The sequence below is a fragment of the Sapajus apella genome, unplaced genomic scaffold, assembly GCF_009761245.1.
Source record: "Sapajus apella isolate SASKATOON/1434 unplaced genomic scaffold, GSC_monkey_1.0 scaffold31, whole genome shotgun sequence".
In the NCBI taxonomy this organism is placed as follows: Eukaryota; Metazoa; Chordata; class Mammalia; order Primates; family Cebidae; genus Sapajus; species Sapajus apella.
In genome coordinates, this window is record NW_022436971.1 from 16437727 (window position 1) to 16464448 (window position 26722).

General features: G+C 39.1%; 1 long non-coding RNA gene and 1 pseudogene across 3 annotated transcripts in view; one reads left to right on the forward strand and one right to left on the reverse strand.

Annotated features, from left to right (window-relative positions):
- The window catches only part of LOC116562057, a 2622-nt gene extending 1997 nt beyond the window's left edge, over positions 1 to 625 (forward strand). For both annotated transcript variants that reach the window (XR_004273730.1, XR_004273729.1), the window contains one exon: positions 428 to 625. This is a non-coding gene — a long non-coding RNA (uncharacterized LOC116562057). The remainder of the gene's footprint in view (positions 1 to 427) is intronic.
- A 21734-nt stretch (positions 626 to 22359) lies between these two features.
- LOC116561904 lies at positions 22360 to 23287 on the reverse strand (annotated as a pseudogene). The gene has a single exon (XR_004273665.1). The product of XR_004273665.1 is annotated as a 26S proteasome non-ATPase regulatory subunit 12 pseudogene (transcript).
- Between the last annotated feature and the right edge of the window lie 3435 nt (positions 23288 to 26722).

The following is a 26722-nucleotide window of genomic DNA, read 5'->3' on the forward strand; positions in this document are numbered from 1 at the left end:
CCTTCCTTCCTTCCTTCCTTCCTTCCTTCCTTCCTTCCTTCCTTCCTCCCTCCCTCCCTCCCTCCTTTCTTCCTTCCCCCACCTCTCTTTCTCTCTTTTCTGTTATTTTTTCCTGACACATCTATTTTGGTTTCCAACTCCTGGGCTCGAGTGAGCTGCCCACGTCAGCCTCCTGAGTAGCTGGGACTGCAGGGGTGCTTCACTGCACTGGCCCATTCTCCTTTTCTTACATGTAGGGATAGAACCTCTGAGTGTTAGCAGGGAACATGGCTACCCAAAAATTCCCAGCCTTCTTGCAGCTAGGTGTGGCCACGTGACTAAGCCTGAGCAGACGACATGTGAACAAGAGTTCTCTGAATGGTCTCTGAGTCATCCTCTCAGAGACAAAGTGATGGGACCTGAAGTTTCTCTCTCCTCCTTTCTGTAGGTCAGAATATGGACGTGAATGGAGGCGAGTCAGCTTCAACCATACCATGAGGACGGTGCCCTAGGAGGTGGCAGAGCCACCAGAGAAATGGAACCCAAGTCATGGAATAACCTCATACTGCAGAGCCACCCTGCGAATCCCAGACTGCTCACCTTTGGACTATCACTGGAGAAATAAATAAACTTTCCAGTCGTTAAAGCCACTGTCTTTTAGAATCTTTTTGTCACAGCAGCTTACCCATATCTTATATCTGGCAAGTAAGAGCTTGAGTCAAACTTTCTGTGTGGAGAAATTCAAATCAATTAGATATGCTGATAAAGAATGCTAAAACTTCTTTTTCCTTTAAAGAATCTGTTATAATTGATTTTTAAATCTATGAGAACATTTAAGTAAATTATATTTCGATGAGGGAATGGCATCTTCTTTTGGACTATGAAATCTTTTGTATATGAAAATCTTTTTGGTAGAGAGAGGATAACACTTTTTTTTTTTTTTTTTTTTTGAGACAATCTTGCTCAGTCACCCAGGATGAAGTGCAGTGGCCCGATCTTGGCTCACTGCAACCTCTGCCTCCCATGTTCAAGTGATTCCCGTGCTTCCACCTCCTGAGTAGCTGGGATTACAGGTGTGCACCACCATGCCCAGCTAATTTTTTGTATTTTTAGTAGAGACAGGGTTTTGCTATGTTGGCCAGGCTGGTCTCAAACTCCTCACCTCAGGTGATCTGCCTGCCTCAGCCTCCCGAACTGCTGGGACCACAAGTATGAGCCACATGCCTGGCCACATTATGCTTTTTTCCCCCTAATTAATACATTGTGGAAAAATTGAAAATTAAAAAATGAGTAAGAAGTAAAGTAAAATCGACTTAGTGGAACCCATCATCAGTATTTCGTGTTATATTCTTCAGGCTTCATTTTATGCATACATAGAATTTTGTTTTTGAAATTGGATCATCTGCATACAGAATTGGATACTGCTTTATTCCCTGTAACCTCATAGGATGAGTATACTGTATCTCAAAATCAGTAGAAATCCTTGGAAAACATAATTTTTTCTGGCTTCATGATATTTTTTCTCACGGCTGGTTTGCATCTTGTTTGATCATGGCCTTTTACTGAACATTTAGGTTGCATCCCAGTGTTTTTGCTATTATGCATTGCAGTGACAGTCTGTAATGCACAGGTGTCAAAGATGTAGAGCATCTTTGAACACCATCCCTATATTTGGATAATTTAGTAATTTCCCACTTTCTGAGTTCTAGCTTTGCAAGGCAGAAGCCAGAAGACTCTTGTTCGCAGGTGCCTTTGGGCTACAGCTACAAACTTGGGACATAGATTCAGATACATCCAGTGACAGCCCCAGAGGAGGTGGGTGACGGAAGTAAGCCATCATGCACAGGGGTGTGGGATGCCTGGCAGGGGTGGACGCAAAGGCATGTGGATTTCAAGGCCTGTGGTGGAAGAGCACCTGTGTGCAGACCTCACACCGAGCAATGGTGGCTGTCACTTTTGCCAGAGCATTTTCTATGGCACAAGTGGGCATTGCTGCAGGCAGTGAGCCACAGGGCCTAGGATTTCGTGCTCTCAGAGATTAATGCTCTGAGCTTTCTGCTATCCTGTAATAAAATCACATTTGGTTTAAATAGCCAGAGTAAATTTTGCTGAAGAGGATGTGAATCAACAAGAATGCTCATTCATCACTGATGAGAATGCAAAATGTTGCAGCCACATTGGAAGACATTTTGGCAGCTTCTTACAAAACTAAACATAGTCTTACCCTGGGATCCACTAATCACACTCTTGGGTATTTACCCAACTGATTTGAAGACTCATATCCACCCAAAAACATGTACATGAATGTTTATGGCAGATCCATCTAAAACTGGGAGCAAGCAATGCCTTCCAGTGGGTAAATAGGTAAACATATTACAGCATACTCATACAATGAAATGCTATTCTGAAACAAAAGGGAATGCATTGTTATGCCATACAAAGATGTGAATGAATCTCAAAGGAATATTGCTAAATGAAAGAAACCAGTCTGAGAAAGTGATATATGATTCTATGTACATTATATATTCTGGTAAAGAGATCAGTGGTTGTCAAGGATTCAAGTGGGTTGGGAGCATTTAAAAAGATGAAGCACAAGGGATGTTTTTAGGGTAGTGAAAATATCCTGTATTATACCGTAATGATGGATACATGATATTATGGCTTTGTCAAAACTCATAGTGTTGTACAATGCAAAAAATGGACTTTGATGTATGCAAAAATCATTTAACAGACTTTTAACAGATTTAAAATCATTTAACAGATTCCGTTTAACAAGATGGAATACAGAATGTAAGAAAAATAATATAACCATAATACATGTATATGAAGGAATCTCACTGAAGGGGCCGGGGGAAACAGGTGCTGACCTAAGTAACTTTGGGAACAAGTGGAGTATCTATGAATACAGGCAAAAGGAACTGTACATAAATATTGTATTCTTGTTGATAAAGTTGTTTCCCATAGGGGTAGGGTAATAATTCTGATACTGCTATCCCTGTATACTGGAATTGAATGATTGAACAAGAGGATGACATGATGGGAGCCAGGTTTCTCACTGCAAGATGGTGTAATAGAAGCTTTCTACCATCATCTCCCCGCAGAAGCATCAATTTTGATAATTACCCGTGGACCCTTGTGAGAGTCTGTGAGTCTAGCGGAGATGGTCCAGCACACCGTTTGAACAAAAAAATTTGAGGATAGATGTATTGAAGAGGGTAAGAAAAACAGTTTCACTTTACCCACATCACCTCTTTTCCAAGTAAGCACTCAACTTCCCCAGCCATGCAGGTTGGTGCCCATGAGGCTCACTTCTTTCTCATCTCATCTGGAATACTGAGGTAATCAGTACAGCTGAGAAGCTGAGAGATGCCAGAAACAGGGAAGAGAGGTCAGGGACTCTACTGAGTGCTACGTAAAGTCTATTAGGAAGCCACCCACCAGCCACCTGGAACATTTCACCTGTGGAACACCCCCACCTCAGCTGGCCCGCAGCACCCCAAATGCTCCACATGCCTCACCCTTCCTCTGGCAGGCTGGCTCCCTGAGTGTCCCCTGCAGATGGCAAGTGCAAGTGTGTCATGCAGACAACCAACTTGACTCTGCAGGACTGGGAGAAGGCACACAAACTTGAGCATTTCAGAACACTGCCCTAGGCAAAACAAACAGGAGGCTCTCAATCCCTGGCCTGGCTTTATGGGATCAAAAGAAGGCCTATGACCCTAAGAATTTCCACCTCGCCCACACAGAGAACAAGAGGTGTGGAGCAGATGCATTTATAGAAAAGGTCTAAGAGTCTTAGAATCCCTAGCTTGGCTGATTAGTGAAGGCATTTCTCTGTCAAAGCCAGTCAATCAAGACTGGAAGGTGACTGATTCTTCTTCAATGCAAAGACAGCAACATAAGACTTAAGAAACATGAAAAAGTCAAGTAAACATGACTTTACCATAGGAAGACAATAATATTCCAGGAATCAACCCCAAAGAGATGAAGATCTATAAATGGCCTGACAAAGAATTTGCATTATTACAAGGCATCTCAGTGAGCTACAAGAGAATGCAGATAGACAAATCAACAAAAAAAATCAGAAAAACTAACACATGAACAAAATAAGAAGTTCAATAAAAAGAGAGAAACCATAAAACTAAACAGAACTAAACAGAAATTCTGGACCTGAAGAATACAGGGAATGAAATGAAAAATGCCCATTAAGTGAAAAAATGGGTTATTGGCTCTGGTTTAATATGCAGCATTTTTTCCTTTTATAATGGCTTGTAACATATGGTGCATCTTACCATTAATGAATATTAGATTTGATTAAATAAAATATTGCCTTTTAAAATATTTTAAAATAGATGAAAAAAAGATTTATAATTAAAATTTATAATTTTCAGGGTTAGTATTTTTCTTATTTGTACACTCCTTTAATATATTAGAAATATTAATTATTGATCTCTCATTAGTGAGAAATATTTTATCCAATTTTTTTTGCCTTTTAGTTTTGATTATGGTGCTTTATTATGGAGTGTCTTTCCTAAAACTTCCCACTAAACAGGCTTTCATAGTTGGTGTGTTTTTGTTAAATGATCCCCAGGGAGCAGAAGTGAGGGAAGAATGGTGGACAGAGAAGGAGGGAAAGCCAGCATAAGGATGTATTGTTGCATTGATTATGTAAGAACAAATACAAATTTAAAATAAGATATTTAGTTCTGTCTGTTGAAAACGAGGAAAATGATTTTTCTTTCCTACTCCCTTTTCTGAGATACCTTTCCTTAGAAAATTTATAATTGTAAATTTATATTCTCATCTCTTCGAAATATTTCCCTTATTAGACTAGATTGGGCTTTAGTCAGCTGGCCATTTTTTCTTCTTTTTTTCAGTTTTATGATCCAGGAAGCTTGAGAGCCATCCTCTTGAAATATCAAAAGAGATAGCTCTTCTATCTCCTTTGGGAAGATAGGAGCCTAATTTTGGTGGGCTCCTTGCTCTAATTTGCCAAACTGTCTCCTGTTATAAAGATATGAGAAATTTATTTTTCCGCTGGATAAAGCTAATAAGCTAACTTGGATGGTCACCACAATTACCAGATAAATTTAAGAGGATGAACTACATGTGGCAAATGGTGCTATCAAGTCCTCTTACTTGAGGATGAGTTACTGTTTATCTTGAGAACATGTATATGATGGGTCGTATATGCTTGGGTATATAAGGAGGTAAGCTTTATTTCTGTGTTTGCAATCCTTGTGGATTGCCAGTGATGTGCATAGTATTCTAGTTTGTTTCTTATTCAATAGTAAACATGCTTTCTTCCTTTATTACCCCTGTAGAGAAGATTTTTGGTTTGGGAGATTTTGATTTTAATTATATTTCCCCAACAGCTATCACTGGAGGCAACCAGCTCTCATCTCAGTCTCAGGGGATCACGACATGTGAAGATCATGAGATTTTTGAGGAAATGCATCTCAGAACTTTGCACAGGGTTCAAAGGGAAAAGCATTTATTCATTGGCTCCCATACCCCGCTGGCCTAGTGGAGTGTTAAGCCCCCACACTTGTGGGCTGTGCATTCCTGAACAAAATTCCTGCCAGTAAGTGACAGGCAGGAAGCAGGAGGTAAGACATGTGGTGCGTTAGGCAAGCCTTTGTCAGATGGTACCTGTGTGAAGCTAGTCAAAACCAGGGGCAAAGCTGATCTCTGCTGTGGTGGCTTGAGGAAGATGGTTTGAAGTAGAGAACAAGAGGGCCTGGCACATGGAGGCTTGTTTGTATGTTTTTGAAGTAGTACAAATCTTAGAGTAGGTTTTTCTTTGACCTAGCATGCCACAATTTAACAACTGATGTTTCCTTATTTGATAATGCTGCCTCTCAAGTATTTACTTAGAAATAACACCAAGATGGCGATGGAGAAGCAAAAGAGCAGGAGTTAATATACTACAGCATTGCATAGGATTTGAGAATTTCTGTGTGCCTCAGAGAACATAGAACCTCAGTGCTGGAGGACACCATAAGCACCATCCAGGCATGACATGTATCTGAAAGATGGATTCTCTTTTCAATACCTCATTACTTCTGTCATTGACTCTTTGCTGCCAGAGTTCTTTGGTGACAGAGAGTTCCAGGTAATGGTAACGACAATGGTCTCCATATAATGTTGAGCAAGTGAAATATTTAGGGTATCATGCCAAGTAAACATTAAATTAGACAAAATAAATTTATAATGAAATTAGTGTTTTGCTCCATGGATAAGGAAACCAGATATGTTTTACTTAAATAGACCAAACTATAGAAAATCAAGATCAGCTGTAGCACAGCATGGTGAGATAGATATGTTATATAAATATATTCCATTAATTATAATAAGGGGTTGAATGTTTGCCACAAAAACAAAGTAACATCACTCTGAGCTGAATATATTAAAGAAAACATGAATAAAAATACTCAGAATGATGAAAAATAGCCCTGACAAGACACCTACAGTGCATCAGAGGTAGAATTGCTGAAAGGAGCCTTGAATGAACTGATATTAGCTACTTTCACAAAAGACAAAAAGAAAAAGACTGTTAAAGAGGAATGCTCTGTACTCCTGAGACTGTGCTGCACTATAAATGTTCTTAGAGAAACCTAAGACATCAGTGGGAGTTGTCAAGGGTAGAACTGTCGCAGCTGAGATGCAGTGAGGCTGACCGTATACCAGCCGAGAAAACCCAGCTTACAGCTAAGTTAGACAACCAAATGATCAGAAGGCCTGTAAAATGGACCACTCTAGACAGCGGAATCAGATCCAGTCTAGTGATTATATTGGTACCAAAGAAATCAGAAAGTGCAATTAAGAAAACAATTAAAGAAGGCATTCCAGGCATGTAAGACAGTCTATTGATATTTCCTTCCTTCTTCCCTTCCTTCCTCCCTCCCTTCCTTCCTTCTCCTTCCTTCCTTCTTTCCTTCCTTCCTTCCTTCCCTCCTTCCTTCTCCTTCCTTCCTTCCTTCCTTCATTCCTTCCTCCCTTCCTTCCTTCCTTCCTTCCTCCCTCCCTCCCTCCCTCCCTCCCTTCCTTTCCTTCCTTTCCTTCCTTCCTTCCTTCCTTCCTTCCTTCCTTCCTTCCTTCCTTCCCTTACTTCCTTCCCTCCTTTCTGTCTTTTCTTTCATTCTTTTTCTTTCTTTTTTTCTCTCTCCTTCCTTCCTTCCTTCTCTCCTCCCTCCCTTACTCTATTTTTCTCTCTTTTTTCTTTCTCTTTATTTTTCTTTCTTTCATTCATTCTTTCTCTCTCCTTCCTTCCTCCCTTTCCTTTATTCCTTTTTTCCTTCCTTACTTCTTTCTTCTCTCTCTCTTTCTTTCTCCTGTCTCTCTCTCTCTCTCTTTTTTTTTTTTTTTTTTATTTTTTGAGACAAGGAGTGCATGGCATGATCATAGCTCAGTCTAACCTCAAACTCCCAGGCTCAAGCAATCCTCTTGCCTCAGCCTCCCAAGTAGCTGGGACTATAGGCCTGGCTAATTTTGTAATTTTTTTAAAAAAGCATTTTTTTTTCTTTGTAGAGGTAAGGTCTAACCATGTCGCCCAGGCTGGTCTTGATCTCTTGGGCTCAAGTGGTCTTCCCACCTCGGCCTCTCAAAGTGGTGGGATTACAGGCATGAACCAACTCACCTGGCCCATATAATTCTTTTCACAGATGTCAAGAATCAATCTACTCTTGAAAAAAAACAAATATCTAAAAGTAATAGGAATGAAGTATTCATTTGTTTACATGATAAAGAATACATATTTAAAACCAACTCAGCATTACACTTAATGGAAAATACTAGCACCACTCCGCTTTTAAATATAGGAACAAAGCCGAGATGCGGCCTATCGTCACCCTCTTTAATAAGTGTTTGTGCCAATTATGAAGGCATTGTCTCTCAGCTCTAAGCCTACTTTTCTGTATCCTGCTCTGTGATGGTGGGGCTGAGACTGCAAAAAGCATCTGTTTTGCCAGATTGCTCCATGTTAGGTCTATCAGGAGAGGCACTCTATGGGATTGGAAAGTGGGAACAGAGAGAATGGATTTAGCTCTTCCTGTTTTGCTCTTCCTGTTGGTTTGCCCCAGCAATGACTTTTCACTCCAGCAGTAGTGGGTGGCCCAATCTCCAGCTTTCTTCCTGATAAATGCAGAGCCAACCTCAGCACACTCATTTAGAGGTATGAACAGTCAGCCTATGTCTCTCCTCAGAATTCTGGGTCCCGCTGTACAAGACCCCTCCCCTATGCTCCTGAGATAGCAGCAATGGATGATGATGCTCCCTACTTAGAGGCTTGGAGCCCAACTGTGTAGATGCCTTCCTCCAAGTGTCTAAGTTCCAATTACTCCAATCTCTTCCCTTTATTCCTCCAGCTTCTTCCTGCAATTGTAATCTCTATATTACCTCAGTGTTATCTTTTTGCATTCTCCATCCTTCAATGAAAATTTAACCAAAGGCAATCTTTGTGTTAAATTCTTTCTGTGGCTTCTGTTTTTCTGATTAGACCATGGCTGATACAGTATTATAAATACCAGACATAGCTACTTAAGAGTGAAAAAAAAAAAATAAGAGCTATAAACATAAGGAAAGAAACTATCATTTTATATTTACTTATTTATTGAGACTGAGTCTCTCTCTGTCACCCATGCTGGAGTGCAGTGGTACAATCTTGTTTCACTGCAACCTCTGCTTCCTGGGCTCAAGCAATTCTCATGGCTCAGTCTCCAAGTAGCTGGGATTACAGGTGCCTGCCACCACGCCCGGCTACTTTTTGTGTTTTTAGTAGATATGGGGTTTCACCATGTTGGCCAGGCTGGTCTTCAACCCCTGATGTCAGGTGATCCACCTGCCTTGGCCTCCTGAAGTGTTGAAATTACATGAGCCACCTCGCCCCATCAGAAACTATCATTTTAAACAATTAATTTGAATAAAATGTACCAGAAAGTGACAACAAATTTAAAAAGACTGTAAAAGTTGCAGCATATGAAAATTCTAAAAAATATTTTTGTTCTTATATATTTGATATGCAATTAGAAAATACAGTATTAAAAAGGCCAAATCACAGCAGCACAGAGAATATAAAGGGAGAAAGAGATTTAAAAAAACTCACCACATTAATAACAACCACTGTAGCAGCAAAGACAACAAACTCCTATGTAAACCGAGCCTGCAAACCAAAATTCCCAAACACAGATAGAAATGCCAAGAAAGTTATCCAGCAAAATCAATAATGAAAATATCTCTCATAATTTCATTTCATATGAAGTTAATTTTATGAAATAGAAGTCTTTAAAAATGTTTAGCATCTGCAAAGATATACCTGAAGAATAACATTAATATTTAAATATTTAAAAATTATTAAATAAAACTAGCAGAAATGATAAAGAAATAGGTTCTTATTTTAAAAGTGCTAATTGGAAAACTGAGAAAGAGAAGGTTTTGATTAAACATGCAGTGTAAACTCTAGAGGGACACTGCCAAAAAAAAATTCCACGAATTGATAGTTATTACAGAGGAGTTCACCTGGAATGAAGCATAGAGAGGCAAGGATATAAAAATATGAAATAACAATGAATAACCATGGAGGATAAATTGACAAGCTCAAATACACATCTCATATGAGTTCCCAAAGAAGAATTTTGAAGAACCAGCAGAGAAGAAATAAATAAAACACAAGTGGCTGAAAATTTTCTAAAATGAAGAAATAAACATAAACTTGGATTAAAAATACACTCTGAATAATTTGCAGGCTAATCTTAAAAAATTCATTTCTAAACACACAAGAATGAAAGTGTAGGATATTCAGGATAAAGAGAAAAATCTTAGAAGTTACCAGAGGAAAAAAGGGCATATTTCTGCTATTGTATAATAATTAGTAACAGCAAATTTTTCATATCATAATAGAAACGAGGAAACAAGGTAATAATATATTCAGGATGTTAACTGACAATTACTAAGGTATCAAAAAGTGTTCACTTTCAATTTCATACCTAGTTATATAGCCATTCTTAAATGGGCTTACAATTAGGACATTTTTCAGACTATGCAACTATGCAACAAGTAATAGAATATAACACCCATGGTAGAAACACAACCTCTGAGAGATGAGGTGGGCTATAAGAAGCAAAGATGAGCAAAGAAAGTGATTTTTTTTTTTTTTTTTTTTTTTTGAGACAGGGTCTGGCTGTGTTGCCCAGGCTGACGGGCAATGATGTGATCTCCACTCACTGCAACCTCCACCTCCTGGGCTCAGACCATCCTCCTACTTCAGCCTCCTGAGTAGCTGGGACTACAGGCATGCACTGCCATCCCTGGCTACATTTTTTTTAAATTGTATTTTTGGTAGAGACAGGATTGGTAGAGACAGGGTTTCACCATGTTGCCCAAGCTGGTCTTCAACTCCTGAGCTCAAGTGATCTTCTACCTCAGTGAAAGTGATTAATTTTTAATAAATTTAAATAGCTTGGAAAAATAGTGATAACTATTTTTTTGTAAAAAAGTAGAAAAACAATGGCAAAGTGAATGCAGGGTTTCATTGGGCAATTAAAGTATGCTACAGTCTTTACCATATTCTTGAGAAAAAGAAAAATTTGAAATAACTGTACACTGTATTAGAGAAATTCATAAATATTTTTGTCAAAAATTAAGCACAATTACTAACAGAATATAAATGCAATTGACATTAATACCAGTAGAAAAAAAGATAAGGGAATTTTTTTAAAGTTATCATTTTAACAGAGGGCAGGTAAGAGGAAAATATAGTGAAGCCAAGAAGAATGACAAACGGAAATTCAGACCTCTGAAGAAGGAGTGCTGCTCACCTGTGCTGGGATCTTTGAGTTTGGGATAGGGGATGAGAAGAAACAAATAGAGCTGGTTCTGTAGGCACTGGAAAATTGTGAACCGGATCCCGATACTTCAGAAAGGAATTACTGCTGTTTGAGTGAGGAAGTAGGGGCGGGATAACATTCACAGGAACAGAAAACTGACAGGAAGTCACACAGGAAATAGACAGGAAGTCATAAAGGAAGTAGACAGGAAATAGAAAGTCACAAAGGCAGCAAACAGGAAGTCATACAGGAAGGAGACAGGAAGTCACACAGGAAGTAGACAGGAAGTCACAGGAAGCAAGTTGGAAGAAATAAATCCTTTCTTGCCTTCCAGATTTATAAACTTCCCCTAGTACCCCACTGACAGAGCCAAACATGGAGCTGTTGGCAAAGTGGAAATGTGATTTGCAGAGTTTGAGCCCCAGTATCACGTACAGAATATAAGAATTTCAAGCTAATGAATAACCCAACAACTGGCACACATGTTTCTTGAATCTGTTCTTTCAGCACTGTTCAATGAATTATTATCTTGTCCCCATGGATTTTTTTTATGTTGAAGAACAAGTTGCAAGCATAAGTTACTAAGACTTTACTGAAAATACCTGTAACCATCTTTCATCTAAGGACTTTACTGGCTCTTCCTTTATAGTGCTTTACTTTGCTGAACTTGTACACACAAGTCAATCTACAGTTGAGGAAAAGTGTTGTAACTATTAAATCCCCCTAACTCACTCTCTAACTCCAAAGTTCATAGGGGTTATGTCAGCATCCTAAGGATGCTATAGGGACATTAAAATAACAAATGTGCTAACTAATGTCAAAGATGGACATGGTTATATAAAATTTAAAAATGGAAAAAAAAAAAATCCCAGGAGACAACATCTTAGGTGTGCCTTGTATATGACAATGTGAGTTTTATAGATGTACATGAAAGGATTGGAAGTAAAATTGGAATAATGGAAATTAAATTGAAATAGTTTCATTGCAGCTCAATGCCCCATTTCTGCTTTTCATAAAATTATGCAAGTTCATAATTGTTTTTTAGGAGAAAAGCATATGAGAAAATTTGCTCATTCTTGTTTCCTAAACTGCTTCTCTCTCTAATCTCCATGTCCCTTTTAATTTTTTTTGTATCTTCTTTGAACAAATAAAGTAATGTTGGTTTTGTCTGACCTATACCCCAGCTTTTTAAACACTTTATGCTTTTACAGCTGCTTATTCTAATATTCACGTTCTGAGTGGAGTTCACCCTTTGAATTATTCTCAAAATAAGATTGAGATGTGCAATTGAAGAAAATTCGCTATAAAAATGATGACTATCCATCACCTAGTGTATTGTTGGTTCCCTTGGTTTTTAAAAGTAATAACATTGCCTGACTTTGTCCTGCTTTGTGCAGAATGAGACACAATAAAGGTATTTTGTGTGCTGACAATAAAACACAGTGGAGAGGAAAATGAAAAAGCTGCTCCTGGGAAAATGTTTTCCTTTAGTAGGAAACTTTTTGTCCTTGGTTGCAGGGGCACAGAGAGAATACAGACTTGAAGACCCAGTTCTTCTCCCAGTCACAAACATGTCTTTGGCACTAATTGAGGCACCACAAAGAACGAGGACTGAGGCGAAAGACTACTTGTAGGATGATCTCAATTTTTCTTTTACTGCACTCAAGGCCATTCAATAAATATTGTTGCAACCACCCTCTTTTTTCTCATTTCCGTTGCTCTTCTCTTTATTTTTTCCATACATTTTAAAAGAAGGTTATTCTAAAAGTTTAATTCAATATAACAACTATTTATAAGGTAATTACCGTGTGAAAGATATTCTAAATTCTCTTAAAAATTTCTTAGTTTGAGTTTTTTATATGTAGCCAAAGTAATCCTAACATACATGCTCATTTCTTGTAAAACAAAGTTCAGACTCCTAAGAACTGTGTTCAGAGCTCTATATAACCTGGCCTTCATTCACTCTCTGAACCTTATTCCTTATTTCTTCTTAATTAAAACCTTGCTCCAACCAGTTGCTGGCCTCTGTATTTGTAAACCCACCCAGCTCATTCCCCTACCAACCCCACCTTTGTTCATTTCAATCTGACCTTGACTGCAATTGTTCTCTCTTTAAACCCTGGCAGTCTTTCGAAACCCACTTATTTCAAAGCTCTCCTTCACAGTGGAGATTACTCTTCTTTGGATTATCTGTGGCCTTTCATGTTTGTTCAATCTATTTGGCATTTGTCCTACATATTCATGAATCATTTTTGCTTTTTTCTCTGTGTATGAATAAAACTATGAGATACAAGGGCTCAGAAACCACATCTTTTGCTTGTGTTCTAAGCGAAAAGCAGAAACATTTTCTCATTCACTTCTGCTGCCAGGCCACTTCCAAAAATCACACCCAAATAGGAGATTACTCTTTTGCTCTGGGAGATGAAGCCTAACCCTTACACTCATTCACTAAATCCATGTTTCTTGAGCACATTGCAAGTGCCAGGTACTGGCAACACGGATACACAAAGGGATCTGCGCTTGCAGGCCTCATAGCTGACTGTGGCACAAACAGGTTACATGGAGCCTTGCCCAGAGCCCAGAGTGTTTGCAGCTTGGTCTCTCAGGTGACAGAACATGAGAAAGCACTGAGCTGACAGAGACGGGGAGCATTCGAGAGGCCAGTCTTCAGTTGCAGGTGTTTTGTGAAACCAAGAAAGCTCCACACCTGTTGATGCTTTAGGGGGATAGATACACAGCTTGCTCCAGATTCTGCTTCCTTCTAGAACTTGAGTTCGGCTGAGATATAGACACAGAACCCAGCCTGATGGAGATACCAGCTTGAATGTTGCAAAAAACCAGAACGAGGGTGTGACCTAGGTTTGTAACACGAGGAAATGCTCTCATTCTTCTGAAACAAAATTACCCCACCAGTGGGAGGCCTCACCTACAGACAACATCAGCCCAACTAAGCTCACTGCATATCAGGAAGCAAAATGGGATCCAGGGAAAATCAGCCTCTAACCTAGATGAGAGCTTTGAGAGAAACAGAGAAGATACTTCATAGTACTCACACTCTACTTCTGGAACACCCTGATGCGTAATGTCATCTTCGTGTTCTTCTCTGGGACTCTGGGGAGTCACAGAAGCAATGTCTGTCAACACACTGCCATCTGGGAAGGCATCTGGAGGGGTGGGGAGTGGGAAAAAGTTCTGAAGGGCAATGTCATAGGAAATGCAGAATGACTTGGGTTTAAATGCCAGTTCTGTCATTTATTCGCTGTAAAATTCCACAAATAATTTCACTGAATGTCATTTTCCTCTTCTGTAAAATGGGAATTTTACCTCATAAGGTTTTCATTAAAAATGTACCTGGTATATTATAGACCATCAAAAAAATGCTTCTAAAATTTTTATTTTAAAGGTGCCTTTTGGGGCTGGGTGTGGTTGGCTTATGTCTGTAATCCCAGCACTTTGGGAGGCTGCGATGGGTGAATTGCTTGAGCCACGGAGTTTGAGACCAGCCTGGGTAACAAAGTGAAACCCAATCTCTACAAAAAATATGAAAATTAGCTGAGTGTGGTGGTGCACACCTGTGGTCCCAGGTATTTGGGAGGCTCAGGTAAAACGATGACCTGAGCCTGGGCAGTCGAAGTTCCAGTGAGCCGTAATGGTAACACAGAACAAGACCCTGTCTCAAAAAAAAAAAAAAAAGAATGCTTTTTGGGTTTCCAACTTACCTCCTAATTAAGTAAATAATTTGTTGCCTAATATAAAAAGATAAAAGCAATAATTTGCTACAAAAGGCATATTGTATAGATTAGTTGACACGATGTCTATATATTCAAGCTTAGGAGAAAGAGTGAAAACATATCTAATTTGATTTAATTTCTCCTCAGTACCCGATAAAATATAAGTATTTGGGAGTTGCTGGGATGGGGACAGTGGATAGCAAATACATTTAAAGTTACAGAAGTGCAGCCGGGTGGGATGGCTCATGCCTGTAATCCCAGCACTTTGGGAGGCTGACATGGGTTGATCATGAGATCAGGAGTTCAAGACCAGCCTGGCCAAGATGGTGAAACTCCCATCTCTACTAAAAATACAAAAATCAGCCGGATGTGTTGGTGGGCGCCTGTAATCCCAGCTGCTCAGGAGGCTAAGACAGATAATTGCTTGAACCTGGGAGGTACAGGCTGCAGTGAGCCGAGATTGTGCCACTGTACTCCAGCCTGGGTGACAGAGTGAGACTCCATCTCAAAAAAAAAGTTTTTTTTATAGAGGTACACAGAGCTTATGTATTTGTCCAAATTTCATCCTACTCTCCTGGGTATGTTAGAGGTCTCAGACATATCAACTTGATGTGGCATCAGAGGGATGGGTAGTCCTTATATGTGATCATCACCCGGAATGCCACACTGTCCTACACTGAACTCCGAGGGTGTGATGATTATCCCATGTGTGCCTACCCTCTTGTGTTAATTACTGTGAAGGATTGTTTCACTCTCTGAGATGATGTTCCTTTAATTTTTATTCCAACAGAAAAACATAAAACTACTAAGTAAGAACAACGAGCATTCTGTTAACAGAATATTTAATGTTTGTTTTTTGATATTCAAATAGATATTCATAATACCATTTACATGAACAATCTCTGAATAAAAATACCAGTTTAAATCCAGGTAAATAAGGTAGCATGTAAAGCAATAAGTAAAGATAATTTCAAAACCAGAGAAAAAGAAAATTGATGATTTGCAATAGCAAAGGCATAGAATCAACCCAGGTGGCTGTCAGTGATGGACTGGATAAAGAAAGAAAATGTGATACATATACACCATAAAATACTATGCAGTCATAAAAAAGGTCAAAATTATGTCCTTTGCAGCAACATGGATGCCACTGGAGGCCACTATCCTAAGCAAACTAATGCAGAAACAGAAAACCAAATGCCACATGTTCTCACTTATAAGTGGGAGCTAAACATTGGATGCACATGGACCTAAAGATGGGAACACTGGGGAATATAAGAGGCGGGAGGGAGATGAAGCAAGGGTTGAAAAACTGCCTATTGGCTACTATGTTCACTAACTGGGTTCAATCATATTCCAAACCTCAGCACCACACAATATATCCAGGTAACAAATGTGCACACGTATTCCCTGAATCTAAAGGAAAAGTCAATAAAATAAAATAAAACTGGTGATCTGTTGGTTGAGAGATTAACAACATCTTTATTTAATTCAGCAAGATCTCCCGACCATCCTGTGACCTTATGTAACCTCAAAGAAATTATACTCTAAAGCAGAAAACACACAGACAAATAGAGACTTTCCAGAGAGAGACAGAGTCCCTGAATCACTTCCATTTTTTGAGGCTCCTGATATACCGCAAATAAATAAATAAAATAGTTATAGTTAGGAAACACGATTATAAAAATTGAGGTAGACTTTAAATGTTTGCACTTAACAACCGAAGTGGTGTGATGGAAAACTTCTTTTAACCTTAGTCAGTGCAGCTCGTAGCTATTTATATAACCTAATCGGAGATAACATCCAACAGCTGACTCGGAGGCCCTTTGTAAATAGGCCCTGATAGGCACAGATAATGCAAGCGCTCAGACCAGTGGCCACTTTTGCAAACGCGATCTACAAGATTTCCGCTGACCGGAGTACTTTGGGTCTGTGTTTACATGGGCCAAAAGAAATGAAGAGATGAGATGAATATCTGGCTAATTCAGGTAACATCCTCCTCCCTGAACACTGCTTTTAAAGGAAAAACAAGAGGCTTGAGCTGGAATGAGGAGAGATGGTTGTAGAATAAGGGAATTGTGCACCAACCCACAGGAACAGCTGTGGCCACAACCATATCAGACCTCAAGCCTCTGCCTAGCTGCTTTTGTGATGTGGGCCCCTGAAGCCACACTCTGTCCCCACCCCACAGGTTGGACTCTCACCCACACATGTCTTCCTATGAGAGCTTGGCACACCAGAGAGCCAGCCTGCCTGGCAGCTGGAGACACCAGGATCCCTTGTCTGTGGGGGAAGAGCGACAACTCCGGCTGTGGTCAATTGCATTTGAATCCCGTCTTTGTTGCTTCATCTCTACATTTTAGTTTCCTAAACCGTAAAATGGGGATAACTACAATTGTAGCCACCTTACCAAGCTAAGGCAACGAACCCTAGATTGTGTAGCTCCTAGTATGTGCTTTCTCAAAGGTGGTAGTGTGTGGTGAGACACCCACAACTAGTTTGGGCATTCGTTGATGATTCTTGCCTAAATCAATTATTTGTATGATAGTTGCAAAATGGTAATTGTCCAAGTCCAGCATTCTCTCTAAACTTATTAATTACACTAGAAGATCTTTCCATTTTCTCTTATGTACTTCTTTCTTTGTTTAATCAGTGCGGATTAACGGATTCTTATTTTACCAAGCGGGTTATAATCCGTTATTATCATTACTGATCTTGATGTTCAACTTTTCCCAGCCTTTGACCAGTGAGAGCTTCTGCGAGCTGTTCCCCATGCCCTTTGAATGTATCCTTATCATTTTTTGAGCAATTCTTTGTTATGGCATGACAAAGTGTTCCAGGCTCGTATTACATTTTCCCCACCCCAGTCTTGTAATTGGCCTTTTTTTTTTTTTTTTTTTTTTTTTTGAGAAGTTCTTCTTTCTACTGGGAAACAGTATAGAGAATCCAACATCTGGGCACTAGGCATGTTTATTACTTTTGGTTGTCAGTGTTTCTAGGAACTTTCAGCAGAAAAAAACTAGAGAATACATACAAATATTCACAAATGTAATTATATCTATACAGTATTTTAAAACCATGAATTCATGCCAATATGGCCAATTCCAATTCAATACCGCAGGGTTCTTCTTAGCCTTTTGCCATTACGTATTCATACGTTCCTTCTCAACATCATCAAAACATGTACTCATTTGCTCACTCCTACAATACATAGCAAGTTGTTCAGAATCGCTAGCCTGCAACTCTGCTAAAACAAGCCCTACTGAATAGAGTTCAAGATTTGCTTGCAATAGGCTTTTTCCTTATAGTTGCAATACTGTGTTCAACAAGTTCTTCAGGGTGAATTTTTTAAAAACAGAGCTATCTGTGTTAGTTCCCCACCCTTTTACTGTGGTCATGCTCTCTATTTTAAATACCAATAAGTTCATTTGTTTCTATTTGTGTTACATCTTAGGACTCCCCCTCCTTCATCTTATTGACTTAGTTTAATTTTATTCAGTTTTGGAGTATGTAAACATTCATGTGGTTCTAGAAGTTTGTACTATACAAAGACATATTCTTTTAACAAAAATAAGCTAATAGAGATATATAGATATCTGTATCTAACATCATAATATCTGTATGCATTTCATACACAAAAGATAACATATGTATTCCTTTGTTCTTTTATTACTATTTTACTTAATAACATGTCTTAGAAATGACTCCATATCATTTTAAATATCTTCCTTATTTTTTATAGCTGAATAGTGCTCCATGGTATGGATATACCACACAGAGTTTTAGTGAATTTTTGCATCTCATTTCATAGTTGAGAAAAGAGATTCAGAGGTAATACTCAGAGAGGCAATTCAGGGTGGGAACTGAGTCTCAGTCTTGAGTTTGAGGCCAGCCCTCCTCTGACGGCTATCTTGAAATCTTTCAACCCTCTACGGCAGCTGTCCCCAACCTTTTAGGCACCAGGGACTGGTTTCATGGAAGACAGTTTTTCCAGGGGCTAGGGGATGGTTTCGGGATGAAACTGTTCTGCCTCACATCAGGGCATTTGTTATATTTCTCTTTTTTTTTTTTTTTTTTTTTTTTTTGAGGCAGAGTTTCACTCTTGTTGCCCAGATTGGAGTGCAATGGCCCAATCTTGACTCCCCGCAACCTCTGCCTCTCAGGTTCAAGCAATTCTCTTGTCTCAGCCTCCTAGGTAGCTGGGATTACAGGCCTGTGCCACTAGGCCTGGCTAATTTTTGTACTTTGAGTAGAGACGGGGTTTCCCTATGTTGATCAGGCTGGTCTTGAACTCCTGACCTCAGGTGATCCACCTGCCTTGGCCTTCCAAAGTGCTGGGATTATAGGCGTGAACCACTGCACCCGGCCGATTTCTTTTTTTAATTTTTTAAGACGGAGTCTTGCTCTGCTACCTAGGCTGGAGTGCAGTGGTGCAATCTCAGCTCACTGCAACCTCTGCCTCACAGGTTCGAGAGATTCTCCTACCTCAGCCTCCTGAGCAGCTAGGGCTACAGGTGCACCACCACACCCAGCTAACTTTTGTATTTTTAGTAGAGACGGGACTTCACCATATTGGCCAGGCTGGTCTCAAACTCCTGACTTCATGATCCACCCACCTCAGCCTCCCAAAGTGCTGAGATTATAGGCATAAGTCACTGCACCTGGCCAGTTAGATTCTTATAAGGAACATGCAACCCAAGTCCGTCACATGCACGGTTCACAATAGGGTATGTGCTCTTAGTAGAATCTAATGCTGCCCCTGATCTGCCAGGAGGTGGAGTTTAGGCAGTAATGCTGCTGGTGCAGGCTCACCTCCTGCTGTGTGGCCTGGTTCCTAAGAGGCCACAGGTCTGTATCGATCTGTGGCTTGGGGGTTAGGGGTTGGGGACCCCTGGTCGACAACTTAAGGTAATTCAGTGTTTGTGGGCTAGTGTGGAATGGTGACCACTATTTATGACATGTATCTAGGTTTAATGGTAGCAATAATGTGTTCTGAGTTCTAAATAATCACTAAAACAAAATTTAGTAAATTATCCTACATCGGGGTCCTGAGTGTGTTCCAACTTGGTAATTTGAGAGGAGTTAGTAAAGGACCTTGTTGTTATAGGGAAGTAGAAATTAGAACAATCGTGAGACACTCTTTCCTAACTATCAGATTGGCCACAATTAACAAGCCTGACTATACCAAGTGTTGAAGAAGACGTAAAGAAATAGAAATGCTTGTTTACTATTGATGGGAGTATGCATTCAGTCAATCACTTTGGAGGACAATTTGGCAATATTCTAGAAATTTAAGGCTCTACATAGCTTTAGTGTAATTAACATATAGTAGGATTATTAGTGCTTTTAAAAATAAATAAATTGATATATATTTTAAAATTGTCTCAGTTTTAATTTCTAATATGGTAAACGTTGATAGCTATAACACACATACACAAATTTTATGTATGTGGTCTTAAACATCAGGAGTATGAAGAGGAACTGAGACAAAAATGTTTTCAAACTGCTGTCCTGGAGAAGTGCTGGAATACACACATAAGGAGAATTGTTTAAACACATTGTCAGATTGTTGGTAATAGTGAAAATGTGAACATAAATGTCCATTACGAGAGCATAGACAAATGCAGTGCTGTATATTCATATAATGGAATTTTATATAGAAACTGAAATGAATCAGCTTGGATAAATCTCAAAAACCATGCTGCATGAACAAGTCACAGAGTGTTGCATGGAATATGACACATTTTCTTTAACTTAAAAAATTTGCAAAACAGGCTAAGCTCAGTGGCTCACACCTGTAATCCCAGCACTTTGGGAGGTCGAGGCTGGTGACTTGCTTGAGCTCAGGAGTTTGAGACCAGTCTGGGCAACATGGTGAAACCCCATCTCTTATCAAAAATGCAAAATCTTAACTGGGTGTGGTGTACACATCTGTGGTTGCAGACTTGGGAGGCTAAGGTGGAAGGATCACTTGAACCTGAGGGCTGGAGGCTGCAGTGAGCTGAGATCACACCACTGCACTCCAGCCTGGATGACAGAGTCACAAAATGATTTCATGTAATGTGCATACATCCATGCATGTGTAATGAAAGCTGAAAAACATACCTGGGAATGATGTATTCCAACTTCAAGATAGAAGGCTTCAACTCTGTTTAAAAAAGATATATCTAAGGTAAATATGTGAAAATATTAAGACTTCCTGGGGGTATAAAGGTAATGGTTACTATTCTATGTATTTGAAGTATGGAAGAGGAAGGAAGGAGAGAATGGTTATTTAGATAATTATTGGAGATAAAATAATTATCTGAACAGATTATCAAAGATCCCTTGAAGCAAGAAGAGCACACAATAATATGAAATCATACCATGGAAGATATTCTAGGTTCTTTGAGAAGGAAGGAAGGTGGTTGAGGTACTTATTAAAAAGACAGAAGAAGGAAATGAATATTGAATGGTTCTTACCTGGTTGACACTATCTCATACAATATTTTACTGAAACCACAAAAAACCCAGCAAGGTGTAATACATAGTTTTTGGGATAACAATACATTATCTCAAAGTTACAGATGAGCAAATCAGAGCTCAGAAGGGTGGCCAGGGTAGGTACACAGAGGAGGCCCGCTTTGAGCCCAGGTCTTCTTGCCTCAAGAGAGCTTTGCACTGTGCAATTCTATGTGTGCCTCCTGAGGAGTAGGGAACACAAAGAGAAGAGATTGGAAGAGACAGCATTTCTCTTTAATGATACTTCATATTTATAGTAACTGTGGGGTTCAAAGAGTTTTAGAGCTGCCACAAATTAATTCTCATAAATTATTCTGACTATATGAAAAACTTTAAGAAACATGGAGTTTCATCATGGTCAAGCAATTTCCCCTTGATTAGAACATTACTTGCAATGTGTGGAATAGAATTCTGTTTCTGTTTAGCAGAATAATCACACTGATCACATCTGCCTTTTGGGGAAATCTTGTTTTTTTCTTTGAACCATGATTCATTTCATTTAGAACTAATGAATGAATGAAAGGGACATTTGTCAAGCACTTTTCTGTGCTGTGCTAGATGTCTTCTTACACATGACCTCATCCATTTATCACGGCATTTGTTTGAGGGTTATCACCCCCATTTTATAGATGAAGCGATGGAGGCTCAGAAGTCAGAAGAGACTTACCCAGAGTGACCTAGCAAGGGGTGCATGTGCTATTTCCAACTCAGGCCTGTCTGGCTTTTTCATGTTATGCTTTTGGACAATCGTTAACCAACCATTCTTAGGATAAGACCTTAAGCTGACTTTGAAATACTTGGAAATTCTTAGGGGCTGCAAAGCTCTCCTTTGTGAGGAGAAACCAAGCGAGAGCTACCCTGCCTGCCCTCAATGAAGGCTTCCAGGAAGTTCTTTGCACACTGCCCAGATATTTTGCTGGCATTGCCCCTTCTTGATGAACCATTGCCTGCTGCTTTAGAGGCCAGGCTTAAGCAGTAGTGGAATTACTCATATTATTACTATTGTAATGATAACAAACATGAATTCAAAATGTTTACGTGTGTGTGTGTGTGTGTGTGTGTGTGTGTGTGTGTGTGTATACTGCTTTTTATTGTAATATGTTTGTTAGTTGAATGAAAACAAACAGTAGCTAAAAAGATTTCAAATAGAAAAGCATATCTGGGTAAATTATTACACAATTTTTGTGTATCAGATGACAGAAATGTGTATTTTTGCACCAATTGCAAATGCAAACTTAACAACGAACTCAGGGAACTGAAAGGTCAAAGGGAGTCTCAAACATATTCACTATTTTAAAATTTAAGACAAGGAAGCTTAGAAAAAACCCCAACATATATACCATTATAACAGTCTTTTTTTTTTTTTTTAATTACTTCCAATTGTAACTGTTTTCTAAAAGCATTAAGACCTTTATTGTAGATTATGTATCATCTCCTCTTTGGCTACGAGATGTGTAGTTTTGTTAACCAGAGAAATTAATGAGTTCAGTTTCTGAGACCAGTCATTTAATAAATTATTTGGATCCTTGGGTCTCTGGAAGTTGATAATTCCTGCTAATCTGTCTACTTTAGCAAAGATGGTTTTGTTAACTACTAGATTTGAGAGAAAGGCTTCAGACTCATCAACAGACAGATCCAGAAGCTGTGCCATCCTTTTCATTGTTATCCGAGTATAATACTTGGCCATTATTCTAATATTATGTTCAACAACTCTGTTCTTCAAGCCTTTCCACCTTTTCTCGCCTTCCTCTGTAGAACCAAAAACATCAGTTGCAGGACTCTCAGGGGAACCTTTTCTTAATTCCATTCCATAGTCCTCAACAAGTGCGCACCAACCCATCAACTCCATTGTGGTAAAAAGCTTTAAAAGATCCTTGTATTTGGGAATTTCTTCTAACTTCTTGTCACCACTTATTCGATGAACCAAATCAGACTGTTCATTGTCGAAAGCAGCCAGGATAACATAGAGTACAACACTCTTCAGAGCCTGCTGCCATTTTTCACTTTCTGCCTGTATACAGGGAATATCATATATTGCTCTGCAGTGCTTACAAATAGACAAATAGGATCCCTCATGTTGATCCAGCTGAATCGTTAAATTATAGTACTTCAACTTTAATTTCTTTGTATTTTCTTCCGGGAAAAATTTGGTGTTAATTTTCTTGCTGATGATTTGTGTTCGAATGTAATTCTTCACAGCTAGGTAGAGCCTCATCTGCTCCAAAATAAATTCCACTCTCTTTCTTTTCCATTGACCCGTAGCTATGAACATTTGTGTACAGGTTTTTGTGTGAGCATATGTTTTCTATTCTCTTGGATATATACCTAGGAGTGAAATTGCTGGGTCATGCATTAACTATGTTTAACTTTTTGTGGGACTGCCAAACTGTTTTCCACAGCAGCTGTACCATTTTATATTCCAACTAGTAATGAATGAAAGTTCCAATTTCTCCATGTCTTTGCCAGTGCTTGTCTGTCTTTTTTTTAAATTTTAATCTTCTCATTGGGTATGCAGTGGTATCTCACCATGGTTTTGATTTGCAAATAAAATTGTCATCATTTAATGACAACGATAGTGAACATCTTTTCATGTGCTTATTGGCCACTCACATGTCTTCTTTGGAGAAGTGTCTATTCATATCATTTACTCATTTTTAAATTGGGTTACTTTTCTTTTGTTATGAGTTATACGAGTTGTAAGAGTTCTTTATATATTCTGGTTACAAGTCATTATCAGATAAATGATTTGTAAATATTTTTCCCATTCTGTAAATTGTCTTATTCTGTAAATAACAAGTTATAGAATGGAAGAAAATATTTGCAAATCATTTATCTGATAATATTGTTATCTTCTTGTTTCTTGAGGCACAAGAGTTTTTTAAATTTTGATGTAATCCAATTGATCTATTTTTTCTTTTTTTGTTTGTGCTTTTGGTGTTATATTTTAGAAACCTCGGCTTAATCCACAAGAGCTTTATAATTTTAGCCCTTAACTTAGATTTAGGTCTATGAACAATTTCAACTTTATTTTTTTGTATGTGATATTAGGTAGGGGGTCCAACTTGATTCTCTTACATGTGTATATCCAATTGTCCTAGCACAATGTGTTGAAAACCTTATATAGTTTTATAGTAAATTTGTATGAAATCCCTATTCAGTATTTACACTATTATGTATGTGTAAATGGATTTTCTGCTGAGCCAAACAGTATACTGTTATTGTTTCCTTTCTTTTTTTAAAAAAAAAAAAAAACCACCACAAATCTTTCTTTTCTAAGAGTTAACAAATAGCCTCATCGTCTCTTTTTAATTGTTGCTGTTTCTTTAATTTCTTTGAATTTATGCCGATATCTTTCCATATTCTACAGTAGTCTCTCTTTTCACAAGAGCAAACCTATCAGCTGATCTATCGTTTCCCAACTTCTTCTGGAGACATCCTTTTGGGTGCCTGCTTCCTTGCACCAATCTACACTTCTGGCTCCTAAAGATCATTCCTATTCAAACTCTCTGCAGAACTCTGATTGCCTAAACACATAATCTCCTGTTGCATTTGTTTGTTTGTTTTTTATTGGAGATGCTCCTTGAGCCCTCAGTCCTCTTGCTCCTGTCTGTGTTGGTTAGGACATCTCTTCAATGAATCTTCAGAATTACCATTGCCTCTCTCTTCTGTTGGTTCCTGGATCTGGTTTCTTTTCTGTTTTAATTTATTCCCTCATTTTGGTGAACTACAGACTCCAAGAGCTTTCTGAGAAAATGCATAGGGAATTATTATTTTTCACTTTATGTAATTCTTTATTTCTGCCCTCATATAAATAGTTTGGCTGGGATTAGAATTCAAGTTTAGAAATCCTCCTCACTTAGCACTTTAAAGGCATTCTTCCACTGCCTTCTGGCTTTCAGTACTGCTCTTGAGAAATCTGGGCCATTCTGATATGGTGTCTGAGGCCTTGGCATCTATCTGCTCCATTTCATCTCTCCAAAAGTTTTTATGACCTGATATTCTGAACTTTCATTATAAAATGTATTGTTCTGAATTTGATGTATATTATGCCGAATACTTAATGATTCCTTTCATTCAGGGACCAATGTGTTTTATTATTTTGAAAATTAATTAATTATTTATTTATTTTGAGACAGAGTATTTTGAGACAGAGTCTTGCTCTCGTTGCCAAGGCTGGAGTGCAAGGGCATGATCTTGCTTCACCGCAACCTCCGCCTCCCACGTTCAAGCGATTCTCCTGCCTCACTCAGCTTCCTGAGTAGCTGGGATTACAGGTCTGCACCACAATGCTGGATTAACTTTTTTGTATTTTTAGTAGAGACAGGTTTTCACCATGTTGGCCAGGCTGGTCTCCAACCCCTGACCTAAAGTGATCTGCTCACCTCAGCCTCTCAAAGTGCTGGGATTACAGACTCAAGCCACTGCGCCAGCTGACCAATGTGTTTTGGTTTGAGGAAATTTCCTTATGTTACTTCTCTAATAATCTCTTCCTCACTCTTTTCTCTTTGCAGAATTTCTATTATCCAGATGTTGGACTTCCTAGATGATCTCTTATGTTTCTTACTCCTCTTCTTGTCCACCTTTATCTCTTCATTTTTCTTTCAGAGGGATTTCTTCAACTTAATCTTCCAGTCCTCCCATATTAAACAAATTTTTAAGCTATTTTTAATTCCAGAGAGTTGAAGTCTTTCTTGTTCTCTGACGATGCCTGTTACAAAACATTACCTTTCTGTTTTTGTTTTGTGGCTACAATATCTCATCCCTCTGAGGATATAAACATTAACTCATGTTAAAACTGACTTATTTCCTTGTTTCCTCTAACCTGTAAGTTTGAAGTTACTTCTGTAGCATAACTGGCCCAGAGAAAAATGCTATCTCTAAAAAGGAGGTAATAAAAAAAAAACAAAACATTTCCTCAAATGTCCAGCAACTCTCAGATCTCCTATTTAAGAGTAAGACAAGGAAAAGCTGAATGGAAGGGGTGTATATATGTGTGTGCGTGCATGCTAAGGTCAGGTAGGACCGACCGGGAGTAGGAGTTGTGGATGGTTGGGTCCCGCCAGAGTGGATCAGGTGGCAAGCCATATTTTGGGGGAGGATGTGCGTGGATAAGGAAGAGCAAAATACCCGTATCTACACTTTTTGCTAGAGTGGCTGAATTTCCCAGTAAAGAACCATCTTATCTCCTGTGAGGAATAGCAGGGAGTAGCTGGAGAGTTCTTCAAACGTCATTGGGACGTTTGAAGAAATACAGATAGGTCCTCAGGTCCCCCCCTTGCCCTATCCACCCAGTTGACAGGGGCTCGGGACTCTAGGAGACCAAGCACAGGGGAAGGTGGTGGTAATTGATTAAAATCTGCACACTGCGTGATTACAAGCCCCACCCCATTTCCTGAGCAGCTCTCAGAACAGCAGCAGCCGGATGGCTCACAGCTCCCTGACTCCCCCCACCTTTGGCACTCAGTTCCTGGGTCCTTACCAACGCTCTGCGGGGAAGCAGGGCTATTTCGCACCACGGTCTCCTTCCAAGTCTCACCTTCCCCCACACTGCTAAGGAACCAACACTCCTCTCTGCACTATCGGGGTTCGTATATTAAGGTTTGGGATTTCAGAAGTCTCCAGGCTTTATGAAAGATAGAATTTGTGTTTCCAATTTTTATTTTCCTTTGTTTCTGGGTAATTTTCAAGAGA